The 24,469-nt window shown below is 52.5% G+C and overlaps 1 long non-coding RNA gene and 1 pseudogene across 1 annotated transcript; both read left to right on the top strand.

The window, feature by feature from the left end:
- Positions 1-503: 503 nt before the first annotated feature.
- Positions 504-5,590, top strand: LOC128627557 (uncharacterized). Its single transcript, XR_008391798.1, has 3 exons — positions 504-734; positions 4,137-4,423; positions 4,651-5,590. It is a non-coding gene; the product is annotated as an uncharacterized LOC128627557 (long non-coding RNA).
- Positions 5,591-10,002: 4,412 nt separating this feature from the next.
- LOC119037933 (nucleoporin NUP35-like) lies at positions 10,003-12,305 on the top strand (annotated as a pseudogene).
- Positions 12,306-24,469: the final 12,164 nt, after the last annotated feature.

Here is a 24,469-nt window from a genome sequence, read left to right as displayed (position 1 = left end):
CCCGCGCTCCACTGCTGCGCCCCCGGTTCGACGCGCGGGTAGACAGCGCTCTAATCCCCTTTCACCGCCCTGCGGGGCCCGCACTCCGGTGAAATTCGCAGACTGAACTTTTAGTTGTGGGAGCGCCCCCAAGGTGGGGCCGCTCCTGAATTAAGTGGAGGGGGACCCTCACATTCCTATTGGCGTCGCTCGCAGCCTCAGAACTCGGGTGTCCGGCGTCTGGGGCCCCTGCCAAGTTCAGGGCCTTGAGACCGTGGGTAGGGGTGAGGGGCAGTGAGTAGAGGTTCTGGCCACGTTTTGGGGCTCGGGGAACGGGGCAGCCACGTGGAGTCCAGCCCTGGGGTTGGAGGACAGGACGGCATCTCTTCGGGCCGGGCTGTGGGTACAGGTCCCTGGAATTCGGGCGGCACTTGCCTGCGTGAGCCTGCTGTACCGGGCCGGCCCGTGAGGGGGCGACCGGGAGACCGCCAGACCCCGGGTTTCCGCCGTCACTAGAAGGGGATCCTGGCGCCTGGAGAGGCGCCGGAGGTCGGGCGAGGGCCCGCCCCGCCCCCCGCAGTCCGCGGTCGCAGGCGTCCCTGTGCGGACGCCCCACTGTGCGCAGGAGACGTTCCCCGTGGCGAGTGCCCTGTCCCGAATTCTCCAGACCGATGGCAACCTCTAGGTGTGTCTAAAGCCACGTCCTTCACACTTCGGGGCCCCTTAGGCTGAAATTCCGGCATTTGCACCCCCAGGTACATCGAGATAAAGCCGTCTTTTTTACTTATTTTGCCTAATGTAAGGTACCCACGTCAAGTACGTAATTCGCGGCTGGGGCGATTAACTTGCGCCAAGAGCCAGTTTCTTAAAGGGGAACCTGGCGAGCGCTCTGAACCACACCAGGTGACAAGTGTCAGACGGGGAGGGGGGCTTTAGACTCGACCGGTTCCGCAGCTCCACAACCCGGTGTCCCAGTGTGGGGACCCGAGCGCCCCCACCCCGCCCGAGCCCCTTCCAGAGCCTTCCAGGGGTCGTCCCCCACCCCGGGCTCCTTTGTCTCTAGCTCCTCCTATTGCGGGCTGCCCCCTCAGGCCCCGGGCCTTTGGGAACAATCTAGAAGAGCCTTGGGATGTAAACAAATTGACTGAACGTCCCTCCCTGGCTTATCTCCAGGGTAACCCAGCTTCTCCAAGAACGGGATTCTCCAACTGGGACGTGTGACCCGTTGGGAGAGTGAGACATCGGCGCGGGGCGACCTGACTCCCTTTAAAACCGGACACATGGGATGGAGCCCAGCGCCCACGTGCTGGGTTGTCAGGCGTTTGCGGGGCACGTTGGAGAGTGTGTTTCCGTCCCCAACAGAGTCCGAGGTGCTCAGCCCGGGTTTTCCCAGAGGAAAACCCGGCTCTAGGGGGGAGGAAGAGGAAGGAGGGGCCGTTGAAACTGCAGGTTTCCTGTCCCCCCTGCTGGCGGTGAAAGATCCCCTCCTGGCGGCGGAGGCTGGCGCCACCAGCTGTCCTGTCGCTCTCCTGGCCTAGAGGCCTGGCCCGCTGTGTCCTTTCCGCCTCGTTTCTGCAGCGGCCCGGGAGGTTCAAGATGAGCCGTCCCCCCGGGCACCCCGGCACCTGTGTCTCCCAGCAAGCCCCTACTTTATTGTCCCGCCCACCTTGCAGACCCACCCATGCCTCGGTTACTAAACCCGAGGGTGGTTTCAGGCCTGCCCTCTGAACCCTCGGGGAACCACCCTGCTCTCTTTAGGGCCTCAGTAACGCCCCCCCCTTCTGCCAAATGGAGGCTCTGTCGGTCTTCTCTGCGTACTGGTCTCCTCTCCCTGGCCTGTGGCCTGAGCTGCCGGAACAGGACCTGTGTGCAGATGTGTCAGGGAAAGGGCCAGGCCACACCTGGATGCAAGGCCACCCTCCCCGTCCAGCCCCACCTGGCCGCCTTCCAGGGCTCCCTACCCCGGAGGTGAGCCCACCATCTTCTAGAACCCCAGGCATCCCTGCAGGGGATCTGGGTGAGTCCTGCCATTTATGGTCTCCACATAGCCCTGGAATTCCAGCCTTCCCTGCTGTCCCCACCCACCTCCCTCAGTCCCTCACCACTGCCCACGTGAGCCACCTCACTGCTCCTTGCCTCTTCTCAGCCTTGTCTCCACCCTAGGGCCAGGCTGCCCTTTGAGAACACAGACCCCGTTCAAAACCCTGGCTGACAACCGACAACCTCCAGGAGAAACAGGGCTCCTTAGCCGGGGGGCTCAGTTCCGTGCCGTTTCCTGTTCCTCTCCTTTTTTCCTTCTTAAATCCTCACCTGAGGATATGTTTATTGATTTTAAAGGAAGGGGGAGGGGAAGGAAAACATCAATTAGTTGCCTCCTGTGCGCCCCAACAGGCGATAGAACGAGCAACCCAGGCCTGTGCCCCTACTGACTGGGACTTCTACCGACCCCCCACCTCCCATGCCCGCCAGGCCCCGGCCAGGCCCCCTCATGTGAAAAGGTTCTCAGGACTCGGTACCTCCTTCCCAGCATGAACCCCTGGGCTCAGCCGAGTCACTGAGCTCTCCAGCTCCCACTGGTCCACTCCCACCCCACCTCCTTTTCTACCCAGCTTCCTCAACTCAGTGTTTTTCTTTTTTTCCCCATAGGATTTCGTTTATTTTTAGGGAGAGGAGAAAGGAGGGGGGAAGAGAGGGAAACATCAATTGCTTGCTTTTCACCCGCCCCCCAACCAGGGACCTGGCTGGCAACCCAAGCATGTGCCCTGACTGGGGATCAAACCAGCGACCTTACCGTTTGCAGGCCGGCATTCAGTCCACTAGGCCACACCAGCCAGGGCACAGCTCGGTATTTCTAACTCATTTCCGGGTCCTGCAGAATTAGCTCCTAATTCTTTGCTGAACTTGCCCTTAAGTGATATTGTTGTCAGGGGAAGCTGACCATTTTCCTCCTCTGTTGGAGACCTTTGGTGTCCCTCCATTAAGCTGGGACATGAGGCACAGGCTCTGGATCCAGGTGCCCTTTGGGGGGGGGGGGCTGTGGCCACCCTGGGGTAGCAGGTGACCGGTTCTGTCATCTGTGTGGGGCCCAGATGTCTGTGGAGCATCCGAGTACATGAGTGTCCAGGAAAGAGGTGTCGGGGTTGCTAGCAAGGACTGGTGGCAGGGCTGGAGGGGAAGGAAGGGACCTGCTCATGCTTGGACAGGTTCATGGTGGCCCAAGGACAGCATCTCTGGAAAGACCAAGAGCTGGGAGCCAGGAGGGAGAGGGGCTGGGGACCGGAGGCTGGCCTTGGAGGGGGATGCAGTGTGGGGGCTGAGGGGTGTTGGGGCGCTCCCTCCCCGCACCCCCCCCCCCAGTCTCTTGCAGAAGAAGCCCCACCTGGGTCTCCCGCCCTGCTCTGGCTCAGGCAGGGACTGCTGTGCACGGAGCCCCTCCCCCACCCAGTGGGAGGCAGCTCAGGCGGCGCCCTCAGGATGGTGGGGGGAGGGCCAGGTCTTTACAAGTGCGAACAAGCAGTGAGGCCAGTTGGGGTGGTTCTTCAGTCCCGCAGGAACCAGCGGCGCAGCCGGGCTTTTCCGGAAGCCCCTTGTTTCCCCTTGAATTCACCTTCAAACCTCTGAGTCGGCTGACTCATCCTTCGACCTCCACATTCTGACAGCTGCCCAGTCTGGTGGGTTTTTCCCTTTAAAGCGTCCTGTCTATTCATGCTCAGGCCCTCTGCCCGTCATCATGGCCACCTTCCGGAGGCTGTCACCGGATCTATTCATTCTATATTCCTGTTCTCATCTGCCCCCTTCCTGGCACACACATGCCAGGGCTCCGGGGACACCGAACCGGCAGTCCCTCTCGAGGGGGGAAGGCCGGGAAAGCCCAGCTGCCGAGCTCCTCCTTCCCCTGGGCCCCGAGTTGGTCCAGCCTCATGCTCCCATCTGCACGCAGGCCTGGGCGCTCTCAGATCTGGGACACTGGCTGTGGACCCCCAGACTATCCTGAGGAGGGGGCACCCTGCCGGCCCCAACCCGATGGTCTGGAATTTAAGAATCTAGCAGAGAAATCCACAGGGAGGGAGGAAGGAAAGGGAGGAAGAGGGGGTGGGGGATGGGGTGGGATCTCCCACCAAGAATAGGCGACATTGTTTCCTGGTCTGTTCTCTCAGCCCCACCCCCACCCCAGGCGGCAGGAATGGAATGGCTGGCCACCTGGCTACCTGGCTACCTGCAGGGCAGCCCTCGGGAGCGTTCGCACCACGCCCTGCAGCCAGCCCTTCACTGCGAGGAGGACTGAGGCAGGGCTAGGACTCCGTGTGGCCCCACCAGCTCCGCAACCCTTCCCTGTCCACTCCCAGCTGCTCCCTGAATGTGCTTGGAGCCGAGAGGCGCGTCAGGAGTGGAATACAAAATAAAATTTCTTAAAGGAATAGTATAAAGGACACATGGACAACAAGTAAGGGGGGTGGAAATGGGAGGGAGGTGGAGAGCACGGGGGGGGGGTGCTGGGATGGGAGTAAAGGACAGAAATCTGTACTTGAACAATAATTAAATAAAAAAACATAAAAATTCTTTCCCCCCCCCAAAAAAAATTCTTTCCCTTTTTCTTCTTCTCCATTATAGCTTATGTGATTACTAGTAGAATGTGTAACAAATTAATCAAATGGGTATGTTTAATCTTAGGTTCTGGCTGAGATTTTGTTGCAGTCAGTTGCCCAGGAAGGAACGAAGGGACTTTTAATCCAGCTCCGATGCCACATGCCTGGTCACCAGGAATGTGGAGCCCGATCCATTGCGACCCAGGAACAGCAGACGACCGGACAATGTCAGCCTGCCTGCCCACCTCATCAGAATGCAGGCCTTCCTGTTCCCGAAATCAGTGACACAGATCTTCACCAAGATCGGAACTCCCTCAGGGACTGGGGCTCCAAAGACTGCCTGTGGCCAGGACCCCCTCTGCCCCCTCCCACGCCCACACACACTCCAGCCCAGGGCTTCCCCTGGGAACCTTGCTCCTGACACACTTCGGGGAAGGAGAGTGGTAGTGTTTTTATATCATTGTTAGGTGTGCACTTATAATCCAATCCCTGTCTGTGCTTTTTTGGCTGGGTGGTGACAGGCAGCATGAGCCCGGCTGGACTGACCTTCAGGCTGGGGGCTTGCTCCACCTCCAACCCTGTCACCTCTTCTGCAGGTTGACCCCTGTCTGCCGAGCTCCTCTCAGCTTGGCATCGCCTCCTGAGGACACACTCACTGGATGCCTCCTCCGTAGCTCCCAGCCCAGGGGCCCACCTGAAATTAGACTTCGTCTCTCTCGCCTCTCTGGCCCAGGCCCGGCTCAGCCCTGGCACATTCGGCCACCCATGTACCTGGGGATGAATAACTGAGTACAGAAAGCCTTCACCTGACACAGGCAATAGGTCCTTGGAAGGCGCGACAGGAAGCGAAACGACACAGTACAACGAGGCAGTGTTACCCTAGGCTAGTTGACGCGAACAAGGGTTGAGTTCCGACAGCCCATTTCTGGTCACAGAAATATCATCAAACTTCTGGGTGAAGACCTGAAACGTTTCTAATATTCAACATTGAAATAAACGTGAGCTACACAGACATCTAAGAAAGACGAATAAAAACAAGATGATTTTCTAGCCTGCTGATTCCAGTTTGGGCCCCAGGCAGCCGGAGCCTCTCCCAGCTGCTCAGGGTGCTGGGGAGGATCACCCTGGACGGACACCCTCCCCGAGCAGGGCCACTAGCACACACGTGCACACTCACACTGAACAGTGTAGACAATACACTCCCGAGCCGGGCTCTGTGATGAGGGAGGAAACTGGAGCACCCAGAGAAAGGCCATCCAGGCACGGGGACACCAGGCACACTACACAGACAGGGGCCTTGGCCGGAACCTCCAGTTGTGGAGGTGCAGGTCAGAACCCTTCAGCCCAAAGGCAGTGACAAACCATTGGCGCCATCTGGTGGCCAGTTGGTGGGTTGTGCTTGGGGCCTCCCTCTGTGAAATGGCTTCGATGCCGAGGATTCCACGGTCTCCTTCCTTCTGAACAGTCAGGAAAGAGATAATTACGCGAGCTGCATCCTCCATGTCTCACCCTGACGCGTTCGTGCAAAGCTTCTAGCCTTTCACTGAAACTGACTCTGTAGGAGAGCAGAAGGAGGCACACTTTTCAATGGAAAAGTGTGTGTGTGTGCAGGCGTGTGGCGGGTACCAGGACGAGTCCTGGGCCAGGAGGGCTGGATCTCAGTGAGGCTGGGGTCCATGGGGCACATCTTGGGGGAAGGCAGGCCTGTGCAAGGGCCCACAGAGCAGTTCATCGAGGCTGGGTGGGTGCGAGCTGCCCGGGCTGAGCACACTCCCCGGGGAGCCAGGTCCCTCTGCGGTCAGTAGTGCCTCAGCCGGGGCTCGCAGAGCTGTGAGGACAGAGCCCCGCTCGGCCGGGAGCCTGCCGGGTGCCGTGTGTCCACCTCTGCAGTAGCTGGGGCACGTGGGCCCTCCAGCCCCCCAGGCCCTCGGGTTTCAGCGGCAGTGGTGAGGCAGCAGGGGAAGGAGGCCTCCGAGGGCCAGCAACCTGGAGGATGGTCACCCACCAGCGTGGACCCAGCCCTGGCTCCCCCCTACAGTGTCAGTACCCTTATTTCCTTGTGGGCTGACCAAGAGCCCTTCACACACCCCCTCCCCCCCCCCCCCCCCCCCGCACAGGTGGAGCGCCTGCCCCCGTGGGGTGCATTGCTGCCTCCTGTTCAGGACAGGGACCAATCAGAGTTCTTCCCTGGTGGGGAACAGCTTCCTTTCCTGTTCAGATTCAAGGTTAGGATGAGGGTCTGGGGCTGCTGAGGCCACCAGGGAGAATCCCGGAGAAGAGAGGGGCAGGGAGAAGCTTTCAGGAGTTACAAGGGAAGCCAAGCTCCCCCCGCCCTGCACCTCCTGGTTTGGCTCTGGGGCCGATGATGCCTTTGTCCTCAGGCTGCTGAGAACCGGAGATGTGAGTGTCACACGGAGCGTCCTTCAGTGTCTGCAGGAATTTGGGCGGGGGGGCCTCGGAGGAATCATGAACTTCCTCTCCTGGGCAGAGCCCAGTGTCTTGCACACGGAAGAGATGGAACCTTCCCTGATGCTGAGCAGGAGCCCTGGGTCCTGTGAGGAAAGAGCCAAGGGCTGCTGCACGCTGCTGTGCTCAGCACCCACACTCTTGGTCGTCTCCTCGGCCGCTCCCTCAGCCTCCCCTGCACAGCCTCCCCCGCACGGCCTGCCACGAGCCTGGGAAGCTGAACGGACAGGTCTTGGCTCCCCCAGGCCCTGGGCAGAGGGTCATGTGACCCAGTTCTGGCCTGTGAGACGGGAGCACAGCCTGTCACCAGTGGGGGGGGCATGGTTAATGCTTTGATGGTTTTCCTTTTACTATTAAGTTGCCTCAAATAATACTTAAAAGTTAGTAGAGGTATAAAAATGGTGAAAAAGTTAAATAATGGACTTTTTATTATAACAATTTCTAGTTTCTTTTCTTCTTTAAGATTTTATTTATTTATTTTTACAAGGGAGGGAGAAAAGAGGGAAAGGAGCATCAGTGTGGGGCTTTCTCTCCCACACCGCCCACTGGGGACCTGGTCCGCAACCAGGCCTGTGCCCTGGCTGGGAATCAAACTGACGACCCTTTGGTTCACAGGCTGGTGCTCATTCCACTGAGCCGGGTCAGGCAGGGCTGTTCTTTAATATGCCTCACGTGCTCAACTGCACCTCAGCCTCTGCTTCCTGGAGGGCCCAACCCGAGGCACCATCTCCCAGAGCCCCAAACACCGCCTGGGTCTGTAGGTCTGTGCCGGGCGTTGCTAGGAGGACAGGAAAGAGTCGCTTGGAGTGAGCATTCATTACATGCCGACACAGTCACGCCGTAGGACGGCCTAGCCCGGAAGCTCAGAAGTTTGCAGCAGCGAACATTTCTCTCTCGTCCAGGCACAGGGGGTGGGGAGTCGTCCGGTCGGGGCCGATCCGCTCAGGCTGCAGGGCTACGGGCCGCTCTGTCCGCGTGTCCCCACTGGGGCCTGGGCCGAAGTTGTCCCAGGGAGGCGGGTCCCCACAGTGTGAGAGGACAAGCCCAAACGCCTTCACAGGAGCACACTTCAAGCCTCTGCTCCCGTCACGGCCACCAGCAGCGACTAAAGCCACAAGGCCCAATCGAAAATGGAGGGGGAAAGCCGATCTTGACCACCGTGAGGCCATGGCAGAGGGTGTGGATGTTCACCACCAGGACCAATGATTCACCTGCTGCCCATAACAGTTCTCGCAGGTTGGAGTAAGACCTGACCTAACCATCAGTGGTCAACTCATACCTCCAGGTTCCGCATCCATTCTGGAAGACTATCTGTGCCCCCTTGTGGGGTTTTCTCTGGGTTTCAGGCACGTATGGGGATACCTGGAGACCTCTGTGGCAGTCCTGAAGGCTATTCTGACTAAAATGCTTTCTGGGGACTTCGGTCAAGATGGAGGCTCACAGGTAGGCACGCTTCACCTCCTCGTGCAACTCCAGAGAGAACGACAGCTGAACCTCGAAACAGACAGACAACACCAGAACGGTCAGAAAATCGAACTGTATGGACGTCCAGCAGCCAGGGACTTAAAGAAGCCACATTCATCCGTCAGGTTGGAGAGGGGAGATGCGGCAATGGGTGGAGGGGGAGATGCCGTGGTGGGAAGCGGAAACGGCGGCATGGGCGGTCCCACATTCACCCGTGGTGGGTGAAACCCGCCTTGGGAGCAGGGATCCCAGCCCCAGGCCACACCACACAGCCCCGGTTCCAGTGCAGGGAAGAGAAGTCCCCATGACTTCTGCTGGCTGTAAAAACCAGTGGGGGTTGGGGTGGCACAAGAAACTGTTGGATTTTCAGGAGATTCCACTTAAAGGGCCTGCGTGGTCTTAGAATTACGCGAACCCACGCACTTGTATTCAGCACCAGGGCAGCAGCTTGAAGGGCACCAGTTGCATGGCTGCGGGCGGTGGAGGGGGGGAAGTGACTGCCAACAGGACGAGTGCCGGGCAAACTTCCAGAAGCCAGGCCGCAGCACCGTCCCCTCTCCGGGCCCTCCCCCGACACAGAGCCACAAAGTGGGGAAGCGGTTGCCCCGCCCTGGCCAGTACCTAAGGCTCCGCCCCACACAATTTATAGGAGCCTCTTCTGCCACAGGCTCCATGCTAGTAAGACAAGGAGTCAACAAGCAGAACAGGAACAGAAGCACAGAAACAGAGATCACATGGAGGGTTATCAGTGGGGAGGGGGGCGGAGAACGGGGGAGAAGGGACAGGGAATAAAAAGCACAAATGGTAGGTAGACAATAGACAGGGAGAGGTTAAGAACTTATGTGTATGACCCCATGGGCGTGAACTAAGCCGGGGTGGGGGCGCTGCTGGAAGAAAGAAGGTACTGGGTGGAGGGGGGCAAAGGAGAAAAACTGGGACAACTGTAATAGCATAATCAATAAAATATATTTTAAAATATTTCCTGGATGTGCAAAGGCAAAATCCACTGCTCCTCTATGGCCAGTGTCATATGAAGGTCAAGGATGCTTCTTAGTGCTCTGAAGTCTGGCTAGCGTCTTTGGGGGAGTGCGTTCTGGGAGTCGTGTCGAGGTTAAACGGTTGTCTCGGAGTGTTCCGACCACTCTGCAGAGGTGTGTTCACGCAGAGAGCCGACCTGACTTGGTAATGGGTGCGGCCCCACAAGTGCGCTTCGGGAGACCAGTGCACATTCTTCTGGGGGCGGCCTTGACCTGCCCTGCCTACAAAAAACGTGGAACTCTAACGCTCGTCTTCTCGTTTTCCTGAATCCAACCTGCTGCACTAGGTCCCTCGGTCTCCAGGTGTGTAGGACCAGGAACTATGGCAGAACTTCCAGACTTGTTATTGCTTTCATCGTTCTCATCCAGTGCAAAGTTAGTTTCTAGGGTCCAGGCTCAGGATCCCAGCCACCTCCGTGACGGCAGCTTTGCTGCGGAGCCTGGAGCCCACGCTGGGGTCTGGGCCGACGATGCTGGGCTCTCCCGCGTCTCCGAAACCAGTTCTCTCCTGGATCTTTAATCCGGCCCTAGTGACTCCTCCCCCTCGAGCCACGAGTGGCCCTCCTGTGGGAGTGGTGGAAACGAGGTCACCTTTACTCGCAGGCAGGTCACCACACAACCAGTTGTACCGGCTCGTGGAGGTGAAAGCGGAGCTGCACCTGGGAGCAGCACGCGTGATGTCATCTCCAGCCCGGGCCTCGGTCCACACCTTTCCCTCGGAGAGGACGGCCCACCGTGCCAGTGACACGGCGCCCTCTGGTGGGGGGGGGGCGCCACTGCCCCTGGAACAGGGCACAGTAGGTTTTGTCCAGCAACGTGGGTCGGCCACAGAAGACCTTACCTCCTGCCTAGTGGGGTCCTTTAAAAAAAAAGATTTTGTTTATTTCTTTTCAAAGAGAGGGGAAGGGAGGGAGAAAGGAAGAGAAACATCAATGTGTGGTTGCCTCTTGCACACCCCCTTCTGGGGACCTGGCCCACAACCCAGGCATGTGCCCTGCCTGGGAATCGAACCAGTGACCCTTTGGTTCTCAGGTGGCCCTTTGGCACTCAAACTACTGAGCCACACCAGCCAGGGCGGGACCTTTTTATGCTCTAGGAGATTCTCTGACTTCTGAAGATCACCTAGATGGCACATGGGTTAGTGTATTTGGTTTCCTCAAACATCTGCTTCCTATAGATTATTACAATTTGCACGATATGTGAATATCTTGAAACAGGTGATATTTAACACAGGAAATTGGATGCATATTTGTTATCAGTCCAAACTGCAGGCCTGGAAAGCCTTAAGCAAAGATGGGAGGAGTTTCAGAGAGTCCGTCATGATCGGTGTAAAACAGTGTGCAGATAAAAGTGCTATGGACCGCCCTGGCTGGTGTAGCTCAGTGGGTTGAGTGTGGGCCTGCAAATTAAAGGGTCGCCGGTTCGATTCCCAGTCAGGGCACATGCCTGGGTTGCAGGCCAGTTCCCAGCAGGGGACACACAAGAGGCAATTGTACATTGATGTTTCTCTCCCTCTCGCCTTCCCTTCCCCTCTAAAGACAAATAAATAAATAAATAATTTAAATAATTTTAAAAGTGCCATGGAAAACATAGCAGGTGTGCTTTGTTCACCTCTAGCCTTTACACCTCCAATCAAAACCTCAGGCCCACTGACCCAGAAGCGCTCTGAGGATTTGCACCAGGAGACCTCCTGCCACAGCATACAAAGCTTCTAGTGACCATCGGGGCAGTTCTGGCAGTTCTGACTGGCAGACAGACGCCAACAACGCAAGTCTTGTACCCAGCACCACGGATCGCGCGTTTGGTTGGCGGGACAGCAGGAGCGAAGAGCCCTGTCCACCACCACGGCGGAGGAGGAGGCCGGGGCAGGGGAGCTGAGCTCTGCCGAGCTCTGGGGCCCACTCCGACCTCTCGTGCCAGGAGCCTTTTTCTTTAAGGATACAGTGTATCTGTAGCTTTAAAGCAACAGATAGGATTGTTGCTTTAAAGAAACAAACTCCCTTTTTAAAATAGGATTCTGTCCGTTCCCTGGTAATGCATGCCTGAGCACAGAAAATGGGGCATCAATAACTGTAGATCATATGATTGCGTTTGCAGTGAGGCTCGGTCACCTGTGGGAGTTGACGGGCTGCATTTCACGGAGGACGGCTGTGCGGCCACTTCCAACAGGACACGGAGGTCGTAGTTAACAGCCTACGGTGGTGAATGGTGGCCTTTTAGGTAGTAGTTCATGTTTTATTTGTTTTTATTTTTGCATTTAATCTTTCTTACGTTTTCTATTACCATTTAGTCCCTTTTTGCTCCTCCCCTGTATTTAATATTGTAATTATCCTGTTGTATATTTCTTATTGTAGACTGTCATCTTTCAGTATATTTAAAACCAAAACACGCTTTTAAAAAACCTACTAAAGTTCTTGGTAATAAACTTTGCCAGTTATATGTAAAAGTAAAATTAGTTTTGAAGCCTTTTTTCCCCCCAGTAATATGCAGTTTAAAGGTAAAAGTGTGCTGAGTCCCTCCACAGTGCGGCCCACGCTGGGCATTTGGAAGAAAAGGCTGCAGGACAAAGGCCAGGGTGCGGGCGGTGTGGCCCCAGATGCCTGGGCCAGGGCAGTCCCAGATCCTGGCTGAGACCCTGGCCTCTCCCACTGCCCTGGAGGCCGCGGGGCCCCAGGAGAGGTGGAGCCGTGGCGGGTGTGGGCCCTCCAGTACTCCATGCACCTGGGTCGGCGGAGACGCCCGCATCACCGAAGCTGAGGAAGCCGCCGCCTGACTCGGGCGGGGCCTGACTTGCGGCCTGTCTGCGGGTACTGGCCCCGAGGGACACGGTAGAGTGGCAGCTTCCACTCTACCTTCCACTCTACCGTGTGCCTGTTGCTGGAGGGAGGGGTGCTTCACTGTTTGCTACAATGAAGAAAGTGAATCAAAACTGCTGAAAAATAAAACAATGATGTTGTCCTTAAAGGCTCCCTGTGAAAACCAGCAGCACCTGGGACTCATTGGCGGTTTCCACGGGGATATGTGGGAGCCTGCCCGTGAGGAGGGCCAGGGGCCCCGCTGTGCGTGGGCCGTGGGGACAGTGTGGTCCACTCCTGACACCTGCTGTCTCTCTGGGAGCTGGGCCTTCGGTACGTGCCAAGGTGAAGGGTGGCTGTGTGACTGGCCTCCAGAGAAAACCCTGGGTGCTGGGTCTCCTTGGAGCTTCCCTGGTGGACACACTTCGGTGCGCTGTCACTGACTCCCTGTGGGGAGGAGGGGCACGTGTCCTGTGTGGCCCCCGCGTGTAGAGGACACCTGGCTGGAGCCTGTTTTCCTCTAGACTTTGCCCGCCACCTTTCTCCTCCGCTGATTTTCTGGGCGCCCCTGTGTTGTAACAAAGCCAAGCCTTGAGTACAGCCGCAGGCCCGGGTGGGAGTCCTCCCAGCCGTCAGTCAGCACAGCCAGGGCCATCTCAGGCGCCCGCCCAGCACGGCCCAGCTGGGGTCTCCATTTCTGTGATTCTGTTTCTGTTCTAGCTGTTTGCTTAGTTTGTTTTTCTTTTTCTTTTTAGGTTCAGTTGTTGATAGTTGTGAGTTTGTTGTCATTTTACTGTTCATATTTTTTAAAATATATTTTATTGATTCTGCCATTACAGTTCTATTTCCCCCCTTCCTTCCCCCCACCCTGTACACCCCTCCCCCACACTCCCCCCTTTAGTTTATGCCCACGTGTCTCAAGTTCTTTAGATTCTGTATTTCCCATACTATTCTTGCCCCCCCATCTATTTTCTATCTACTGTCTATGCTACTTATTTTTTGTTCCTTCTCCCCCCTTCTCCTTCTCCCACTCCCCTGTTGCTAACCCTCCATGAGATCTTCATTTCTATGTTTCTGCTCCTGATCTAGCTGTCCTCTTAGTTTGCTTTTGTTTTAGGTGTGGTTGTTAATAATTGTGAGTTTGCTGTCATTTTACTGTTCATATTTTTTATCTTCTTTTTCTTAGATAAGTCCCTTTAACATTTCATATAATAAGGGCTTGGTCATGATGAAATCCTTGAACTTGACCTTATCTGAGAAGCACTTTACCTGCCCTTCCATTCTAAATGAAAGCTTTGCTGGATAGAGCAATCTTGGTTGTAGGTCTTTAGATTTCATGACTTGGAATACTTCTTTCCAACCCCTTCTTGCCTGTAAGGTCTCTTTTGAGAAGTCAGCTGACAGTCTGATGGGAATTCCTTTGTAGGTGACTGTCTCCTTGTATCTTGCAATTTCCAGGATTCTTTCCTTCATTTTAATCTTGGCTAATGCAATTATGATGTGCCTCAGTGTGTTCCTTTTTGGGTCCACCTTCTTTGGGACTCTCTGAACTTCCTGGATTTCCTGGAATTCTATTGGCTTTGCCAGATTGGGGAAGTTCTCTTTTATTATTTGTTCAAATAAGTTTTCCACTTGTTGCTCTTCCTTTTCCCCTTCCGGTACCCCTATAATTTGGATGTTGGAACCTTTAAAGATGTCCTGGAGGTTCCTAAGCCTCTCCTCATTTTTTTGAATTCTTGTTTCTTCATTGTTTTCTGTTTGGTCATTTTTTTCTTCCTTCTGGTCCACTCCCTTGATTTGAGTCCCAGTTTCCTTTCCATCACTATTGGTTTCCTGTGCATTTCCCTTCACTTCAATTAGTTTAGCCTTCATTTGTTCCTCTAATTAGTGAGTAAAATCAACCAGTTCTGTGAGCATCCTGATCACCAGTGTTTTGAGCTGTGCATCTGAAAATTTGGCTATTTCTTAGTTGCTTGAGTTATTGGCTCTGGGGCTTTGAGTTCTTGAGCCATGTTTTGATCTGTTGAGGAGCGGAGCCTTAGGTGTTCACCAGGGCAGGGCCACCCAGTGGCTGGGTTGTGATGCTGTATGTGGGGGCGGGGTCAGACCGCAATAGCGGTCCCCTCTGCTGCTTCCCGCCGCTGGGGCCTGCGTGATCTGTCTCACTGCTCACTCCTTCGCTGGTTTATCTGCTCAAGAATGTGTGTGACCAAGGTCAGCCTGCCACTTTGCACCCTCACCAGGTCCACCCATCTGCTACCCCACACCTGGGATCTGCCCACAGCTGCCTGAGCACCTGGGTCAGGGGATCTTTCCTGCCAGACCTGGCTCCGCTGCTGGCTCCACCCCTCTTACCGGCCTGGCTGAATGGTTAGTTGTTGTTGGACTTCCATACAATTCAATTTTCTGTGTTTCGGTTGTGGGTTTTTTTTACTAAAATTTTGTTGTCTTTAAACTTGGTTGTGCGAGAAGGCACAATGTTTCCACCTACGCCTCCATCTTGACAGAAGTCCTAGTTTAACAATCCTGTTCATATTTTTTATCTTCTTTTTCTTAGATAAGTCCCTTTAACATTTCATACAATAAGGGCTTGGTGATGATGAACTCCTTGAACTTGACCTTACCTGGGAAGCACTTTATCTGCCCTTCCAATCTAAATGAAAGCTTTGCTGGAAAGAGCAATCTTGGATGTAGGTCCTTGCCTTTCATAACTTTGAATACTTCTTTCCAGCCCCTTCTTGCCTGTAAGGTTTCTTTTGTGAAATCAGCTGATAGTCTAATGGGAACTACTTTGTAGGTAACTGTCTTTTTTCTTGCTACTTTTAAGATTCTCTCATCATAGCCTTCACTTTTTTCCTCTAATTTGCGATCATACTCAACCATTTCTGTGAGCATCCTGATCACCAGTGTTTTGAGCTGTGCATCTGATAGGTTGGCTATCTCTTTGTCAATTACTTAGTTGTATTTAGTTGTATGTTTTCTGGAGCTTTGATCTGTTCTTTCATTTGGGCCTTTTTTTTTTTTTTTGGTCTGTTTGTGCCTGTTACGTCATAAGGGTTGGAGCCTTAGGTACTTGCCAGGGTGGGACAACCCATGTTGCTGCGTTGTGATGCTGGAGTACAAAAGGGAACAATGTCATTTGCTCAGCTCTCTGCTGGCTTTCAGTCACTTCCTCCACTACCCACAAACAAGTTAGGACCTTCTGGTGCTGATTCCCAGGTGAGTGGACTTGTGTACATTCTAGGACCCTGTGGGTCTCTCAAATGATGTGTAGCTGGGAGTTTCTCCTGCTGCCACAACCCCTACAGGTTTTTATAGTCAAAGGTTTTGAGGCTTTATTTCCCTGTGTTGGAACCCAGGGTTACGTGGTCTGTTTTGTTCCCCAGTTGTTCCTCTTGGTTTATCTGCAAAATGGGGCCGCTAGGTCCCCCAGCTGCCACCTCACCCTGTCCACCTTGCTGTGCGTCCTCTCTGCCCCGCTGCCTGTCTCCGCCCCTCCTACTGGTCTGGGTGAATGTTTCTTCTGTAACTCTTTGGTTGTTGGACTTCCACACAGTTCAAATTTCTGGCACTTCTGTTTTTTTTTTTTTTTTTAATTTGTCGTTGTCCTTCTTTTGGTTCTTGGAACAGGCACAGTGTATCTACCTAGGTCTCCATCTTGGCCAGAAGTCTTCCTTGGAGAGTTTTTACTACTCAAGAATTCTTTTATATTTTCCTGAAGTTTTTTTACAAAGATGTCATTCTGGTTTGTTTCATGGATGCAGTCACTACGTATTTGAGAATAGTGTTTTAGAATTGTCACCTCCTTGCACAGTCTTTTTCTCCCATGTTGCCTTTTCCCTGTCCATTTGTTTTGTCCTCAAAAACTAATAGGTAGAGGTTTTTCTCAGATGTACGCATGACCCTTGGTTGTCTGCTTATTATTAAGAGTTGGGGGCAAAAAAGAAAAAGAACAAAGAAACCTCTTTGGAAGATCTGGGCACATGGATTTTAGGACTTCTAGGCTCTGGGGTTCATTGTAGGGTAAATTGTGAGGGCCATTTGTTGGGGGAAACTCTTAGCTCATATCTTGGGAATTGTCAGTTTTGTTACAGAACAGACCTAGGGGAGGTGAATGATATACTATTACTGACTGGACCCACCTTGTGCTCCAGGGGTCCCCCACCCTGTACTAGGTTTGCCCTGCCCACTGCCAGGGAAAGACGTCTCTCAATGCCAGAGATTGGTGAAAAGGAAAGGGATTATTTATTTAAAGAGTTATACAAACTTAAGGATAATGACTTAATGTCTTCATTGAGATCCCAAAGTCCTTTAGAATACCCACAAATGCACAGTCCTTCCTTCCCCCTCTGCCCAGTCCGGGGTATTGTATCTCAGAAAAAGAAATAGAAGCCCATGGTTCTTCTCTGCCCAGGCTGTGTGGTTCCAAAAAGACCCCACACGGCTGCCACTCCTGGGTTTAAATCCCAGCACCAGTCTTCCTCTCACACCATCTCCAACTCCTCCCACAGTTGGCCACAGCTGCCAGCATTCCTGTATTCCTCCAGCTTCACTGGGCTGCCACAGTAAGTCTGGGCAGGTGTGGCCCTGTGGTGTGGAGCCAATCATCTCCAAGTTCTTACGCAGGGTCTGTGACCAGGGGGAGTTGTCTCCCAGTTACATCATGGGTTGAAGTCACTCCCATGCCCCTGGCTCAAAGCATGGCCACAGCTGTTTAACATATCTGTGAAACCAGTTAAAGGTTATAGATATGTTAAATGACCCTGTCAGAGGTTAGCTGCAAAGCTGTTGCTGCACAAAACAGCTCTCAGTGGCCCTGCTCGGTGCATCCCATCCCCCAGCTCAGACTGGTGGGGGTGAGGACATCCTATATATATACCTTTCTACTATTTCCTGGACATTGAGTTCTGGACCCCATTACAAATCCCTGTTTGTGCCCCCCCCCTTTGCTGCACCCTGTTACAGAAAAGAATCTTTTAAAATTTCTGCATGGAGCCCTGGCTGGTGTGGCTCAGTGGATTGAATGCAGGCTGCAAACCAAAGGGTCGCCAGTTCAATTCCCAGTCAGGGCACAGGCCTGGTTGCAGGCCAGGTCCCCGGTGGGGGACTCGTGAGACGCAACCACGCATAGATATTTCTCTCTTTCTCCTTCCCTTTCACTCTCTCTAAAAATAAATTTTAAAATCTTTAAAAATAAAAAAAAAAGAAAGCCATTAAAAAAATAATATTTCTGCATGGAGAGCAAGGACTTGGCTGTCAGCGTCCTGGGGGCCGAGCGGAGGGAGAAGGAGGGGGCCCAGCATTCAGTCACCACATGCTCACTTAACCCCATGCTCAAGAGACCACTGGTGACCTCGATTTGGTTAGTACCCCCGTACACAGAGGCTCTTCGTTTTCTGGAGAATCACCTTTCCGTCCTCTGCTAGGATGAGGAGCCTAGCTTTGCCAGGACGTGTGCAGGACGAACCCCAGGGAGTGGGACCGCTGGGGGGACAGGTGCGTTTTAGATTTGTGATTCTCTGTTGAGCGCACATCAGTTTACTGCCCCCCCCAACATGTGCGATGTGTCTCTGTCCTCATACGTTGTAAACAGTCATCAACCTTTCCAATTGGGAGAAAGGGGCAAACAGTTTATCTGTCCACTTTCATTGCATTGTTCTCAGGTTTGAGACTGAGCGCCTTTTCCCGGCGGAGCGACCTCTCTGCTCGTTTCCTTGTCAGCCTTGGCCAGCATCCCGCGCGCCCTCTGGCGTGTTGGTCTGCCTTTGACTGCTGCGTGCTCAGTACGGCCTCCGGTTTCTTGTTTGCTGCTTTTGCTAATAATGGGGTTTATCAGGAAACACTTTTCTTTTAAACAAAGCAAACACTTATTTTCAATGCAAAGGTGATCCAGAGAATTTATTTAAAGGTGGGCGGGGACAGCAGAGCAGGGAGTTTCCAGTGTGAACTGTGTGTTTCCATGTCCTTGGCTCATTTTTTTTCCCTCCTGGGTTATTTTTCCTTGTAACTGATTTAAAGAGGCATTTTTATTTTTAGGGATGTTACTCCCTTGCTATATGTGTTACAAATATTTTTGCCAAGTTTGTTGTCTTTTTAAATGATGTTTTGTACCATGCGGAATGCAGAATAAAAGTATCCTATGGCTTCTGAGTTCTGCCCTATATTTAGAAAAGCCTTCCCCACTTCAAGAATAAAAATAGATTTATTCAAGTAGTTTCCTTTTGGACTCTCATGGTTAACTTTCATATTTAAATCTTTGCTCCATCTGGAGTTTATTTTGGAATGAGGAGGGAAGTAGGAATCTATATTTATTTTATTATAAATGGCTAGTTGTTCAATGCCTTTTATTAAATCAACCCATGGCCGTCTTTATCATACATCCATCTTTACTGGGGTCTATCTGTACTCTTGTATTCCAAAGTCTTTTCTTAAAGATTTTATTTATTTATTTTTAGAGAGAGGGGAAGGGAGGGAGAGAAACATCAATATGTGGTTGCCTCCCACTCACCCCCAGCTGGGGACCAGGCATGTGCCCTGACTGGGAATAGAACCCTCAGCCTTTTGGCTCGTAGGATGGTGCTCAATCCACTGAGCCACATCAGCAAGGGCTTCACTGACTTTTCAAAAAATTGTATTTACTTATGTAGAGAAAGGGGAGAAACAGACATGGATCGGTTGTCTCTTGCACACCCCCAACCAGGGACCAGGCCCGTAGGCCAGGCATGTGCCCCAGCTGGGAATCGAACAGGTGACCTTTTGTTTCAAGGGAGGACGCACAACCAACCGGGCCACACTGGCCAGGGCTCCACTGATGTTTGAATTAAAGAGGTTTTAATAATATATGTTATCACCTGGGAGAAAAGTCCTCCCCCAACATTACTCTTCTTTTTCAGAATTTTCCAATGGCTCTTATGTATTCTCTCAAATTTTAATAGGTTTTCTTTTTTTAAAAGATGTTATTTATTTATTTTTAGATAAAAGGGAAGGGAAAAAGAGAGGGAGAGAAACATCCACCTGTTGCCTCTCACATGCCCCTAACTGGGGACCTGGCTCGCAACTCAGGCACGTGCCCTGGCTGGGAATCGAACTGGTGACCTTTCAGTCTGCAGGCTGGTGCTTAATCCACTGAGCCACACCAGCCAGGTCATCAACATGGGTTTGGGTTTTCTGGTACACTCACATTGCCATATGATTGCCATGGTAGCAGTATCTAACATCTGTTTCCGCACATAATTATCATTTTTATCCAGTAGAAAGAACAATTAAGACCTGTCCTCCGAGTCAGTTTGATGTTTACAGTGAGTTGTGTTGTCTGTGATCCCTGCACTGTGCCTTAGGTGTCCAGGACTCATTTATCCGGGAGCCACAAATGTGCAGGCGGAGAGCACCTCTGCCCAGCCCCCGGTGGCCGCCACTCCGCTCGGAGCGTTTTCCTTCGGCCCAGTTCCTCTCATCCTCATGTTTACAGAGACAGCACACGGTACCTACCTTCCCTGTCCGACTTATCTCACCAGTTTCCACAAGCTCCAAGAGAACCCTATCGATTTGGATTTGGATTTGGATTGCATTCAGTTTATACAGTGATTCTGAAAGAACTGGTGTTTTGTTTTTGTTTTAATTTATTTATTTTTAGAGAGAGGGGAAGGAGAAAGAGTGGGAGAGAAACATCAATGTGTGGTTGCCTCTCACGCGTCCCCTAATGGGGACTTGGCCTGCAACCCAGGCGTGTGCCCCAACCGGGAATGGAACCAGCAACCCTTTGCTTCACAGGTCCGTCTCAATCCGCTGAGCTACACCAGCCAGGGCAGAGGTGGCGTTTTTACAATGTTGATTTTTCATTCTCGGGAACGAGGCCTTTTTTCGGATTTTAGTTTCTCCGCAGTCTTACCGTCTGCTGCACGTGGTTTCTGAACACTTGCTCGCACGTCCGGAGAGGTCGCACCGCCCAACCCCAGAGCATCTGTCCGCACCGCAGTCGGCCGGTCCCCACTGCCCCACCGGGAGGCACTAGCGCCCTTCGGGTTTAGTGCGAACCCTACTTTGTTACTGTGTGGCACTTCCTTTTTTAAAGATGTTTTAACGGAATTGATTGGGGAGGCACTGGTTCATAAAATTATATATGTTTCAAGTGTACAAGTCTATAATGCATGATCTGTACATTGTATATACTTCTGTATATTGTGTGTTCACCACCCAAAGTCAAGTCTCCTGTCCCCGTTTATCCCCCCTTGACTCTCTTCCCTCCAGCGATCACCATACTGTTGTCTGTGTCTATGAGGGTTTTTTAAAAATATTTTATTTATTTACATTTAGAGAAGGGCAGGGGGGGAGAAAGAGAAGCATCAATATGTGGTTGCCTTTCGTGTGCTCTCTCTTAGGGGCCTGGCCTGCCCTGCCTGGGAATCGAACCAATGCCCCTTTGGTTCACAGGCCTGCACTCAATCCACTGAGCTACACTCATGGAGCATATGAGTTTGTTTTTTGCTTAACGCATTCACCTTTTTCACTCAGCTCACCCACCCTCCTCCCCTCTGACAGCTGTCTATTTTCTCTATCTATGGGACTGTTTTAATTTTGTTTAGTTTGTTCATTAGATTCTGTGTAGAATCATATGATGTTTGTCTCTCTCCAGATTATTTCATACTTCATCCACGGTGGTATTTTCTTTTGTTATATTTAAATTAGTTACTATTTTGACATGAGAGAGTTAGTGATGTTAGAATAGTATTATTTTTTAAAAGATTTTATTTATTTATTTTTAGAGAGAGGGGAAGGGAGAAAGAGAGGGAATGAAACATCAACATGTGGTTACCTCTCATGTGCCCCCAACTGGGGACCTGGCCCACAACCTGGGCGTGTGCCCTGGCTGGGAATCTAACTGGTGACCCTTTGGTTCACAGGCTGGCACTCAGTCAATCCACTGAGCCACACCAGCCTGGGCAGGATATTAATTTACTTAAAATATTTTATTTATTTATTTTTAGAGACAGGTGAAGGGAGGGCTAAAAAGAGAAAGGGAAACATCAATCGGATGCCTCTTGTATGAGCCCCAGTCTGGGACTGAGGCCGCAACCCAGGCAGGTGGCCCGACCAGGAATCAAACAGGTGACCTTTTGCTTTGTGGGACAACGCCCGATCAACTGAGCCACACTGGTCACGGCTGAATATTAATTTTATAACCTCCTGCCCTATGACATTGTCTTATTAAGAGTTTTTTAGTTGGTCCTCTTAGGTTTTCCAACATCACTTGTAGAGTCATAACTAACAATGGTTTCCTTTGAACTTTCATGGACTGTACTGGCTGGTACTTCTAACACTGATTGTGAGTAGAACTCACGTCAGGCCTTTAAACCTTATATCCAGTGCTCTTTTTAAAAAAGATTTTATTTATTTATTTTTAGAGAGGGGGAAGGGAAGGAGAAAGAGGGAAAGAAACATCCATGTGTGGTTGCTTCTCACACACCCCCGCCTGGGGACCTGGCCCACAACCCAGACACGTGCCCTGACTGGGAATCGCACCAGCGACCCAGTGGTTTGCAGGCAGGTGCTCAGGCCACTGAGCCACAGCATCCAGGACAATCCAATACTCTTTTTAGGTACATGTTCAATCCCCTAAACAGCTGCTGAGCACCAACGACCTACAAAGCATTGGTCTATATAAGACACGGTAAAAAAGGAAATAAATTGTTCAACGTCCAAATTCATAATATCTGTTTTCCCAGATCTAGAGCCACAACAAATATCCAGCTGGAAATTCTTTTTTCATTATTGACTTTAGAGAGAGGGGAGAACATAGATTTGTTGTTTTGTTTATTGATGCACTCATTGGTTGATTCTTGTGTGTGCCCTGACCAGGGACCTAATCTGCAACCTTGGAGTATCAGGACCATGTTCTAACCAGCTCGGCTACCCAGCCAGGGCCTCCAGTTGAAAATTTTTATGCTTTTAAAATCTTTCCAACAAATTCAATATTCTACCCTGTTAAGTTGAAACATGGCCCCAAAAGATAACTAAGACAGTGTTTTGTTTTGGGGAGAGAGGGAATTGGAATGAGCTGAGACTAAGGAAATGACTGAACAGGGGGCATGCTAAATATTTACTCAAAAGCCAAATACATGAAATAAATAAGGGGATGAGCCCCCTGACCCACATAAGCTGGAAGCAGAGCTGAGTGAAGGCCCAGCAGTGGGAGCCGCAGGCGGAGGGGGAGCTCAGGGGTCAGGGAGGAGAGGAGAAAGCACGAAGCACGTGTGTTCGGCAGGAGAGCTGCGATCGTGCGGAGCCAACCATCCAGGGAGGCACGGTCCATGGCACAGCTGAGCATTAACGCGAAGTGCTAACAGCTAGAGAACGACTGTGTTTGTTTCAAAGGAAGTGAGCCATTCGTTTGGCAGACACATACTGAGCACCTGCTGCAGGTCAGGCCCCACCTGTGGACTAGTTACAAAATGCTGAACAGAAAAGACAGGTCCCTGCCCTGGCTGGTGTGGCTCAGGGGACTGAGTGCCAGCCTGTAAACCGAAGGGTCACAGGTTCGATTCCCAGGCAGGGCACATGCCTGGGTTGTGGGCCAGGTCCCCAGTAGGGGGCGTGCAAGAGGCATATTGATGTTTCTGTCCTTCTTTCTCCTTCCCTCCCCCTCTGACTAAAAATAAATAAAATCTTTAAAAAAATTAAAAAGACAGGGTCCCTGTTCTTAAAGAGTTTACAGTCCATCAGTCCATGGGGGAGGTGGGTAAAAACGCGTGGGAACATAATGAATATTAGAAGCTGTGATAAGTGCTACAGGAAACAAACAAGGGATGTAATTTAGACTTGGGGTGCCAGGGGAAGACCCCCTGAGGAAGCAGCCCGGAGGCTGGGACCTGTAGGATGAACGGGCATAGGAGAGAACGCCCCAGGCTGGGGCCGCTCGGACTTCTGGCTCCAGTTTAGAGGACGAGGTCGCTTTCCGTCACCTGCGATGACCTGGGGGCTGGGGAGGGAAGCCTAGCTTATGTCAAGGCACAAAAGCGTAGGTGTGACAGGCATGAGGAACTACAGTGTCACAGCTCAGTAAGGGAACATGCAGGAATGGAAACGCCACAAAGGGGAAAGGAACAACAAAAAGATAAAAATGTGAGGAAGACGGCAAAGGAGAAAACTCGAAATACATCCAGTTTGTGCTGTGCACGTGACTGTGTCCGCGATCCACGCGGGGCTCCGCACTCCACGGAGGGAGGCGGCAGGGGTCCTCCTCCTGCCCAGGCCTCGCAGGGCAAATGCTGTCAACTTTCGTCTCCTGGACAGGGGTCTGCCCCAGACAGCACCCTGTGCTCCCCGAGACTAGATCCGTCTGAAATCACCAGCTGCATTTCTATTTCCCCAAATGCAAACTCCTAAAACGGACTTTTAAGGAACAAACTCATCTTGCTTCCAGTCACAGGCGCGCAGACACGACCCACAGGGGCCCGTGGCTGGAGACCACGCAGCTCTCTGGCGCCTCCCAGCGCACGGCCGAGGCCCCGCGCCTGGTCCCTGCTGCCTGCGGAGCACCAGCGCTCCCCTCCAGTCTCCTCTCTCCTCCTTACCGTTCTCAGAGGCAACAGGGTGGAAGTCGCCCCGGACACCCCTCGGCTTGAACGCCGGTGCGCCATCTCTGAAGAGACAAACGCACAGTAGTAACTGGGCGGCTTGGGCAGGCTGGCATTGAACCGGCAACTGGCGGAGCTTAACCACCCAAACGAAAGCCTGCCCAAGTTCTGGCTACAAAAAGCGATGTCCTACTGAGGGTGCGGCTCTAAGGGCACTCTCATCACCCAGCCGGGTCCGTGAGGGACAGAGCATCTCAGCCTCAGGACGACCGATTCCTTTTCTCCCCACGTTTTCTCCTTCGTCACTGTGGGTTGGAGTCCCATTTCTACCTTCTCTCTGTGGTCTAAGAACATCAAAATGACACGCATGGAGTTGGTGTGATGGGGTGGGAGTCGGCTGTTTTTGAGGCTGGGGCCCTGGAGGTGGGGCGACAGAGCTTTTGTTTTTAATTGTTGAACGACAGCAATTCTTGTTGTTGAATTGCAACAAGAGCCGCCAGCACCGTGGCGAACTCCCGGCTCGACTGCCCACTGTTCCCTCTCTGCTGCGTCTGCTCCTGGACGGCATG

This window comes from Artibeus jamaicensis, unplaced genomic scaffold (genome assembly GCF_021234435.1).
Source record: "Artibeus jamaicensis isolate MK-2021 breed Jamaican fruit bat unplaced genomic scaffold, CSHL_Jam_final contig_444, whole genome shotgun sequence".
Lineage (NCBI taxonomy): Eukaryota > Metazoa > Chordata > Mammalia > Chiroptera > Phyllostomidae > Artibeus > Artibeus jamaicensis.
The sequence above is the reverse complement of the archived record's forward strand: the minus strand, read 5'-3'. Positions and strand labels throughout refer to the sequence as shown.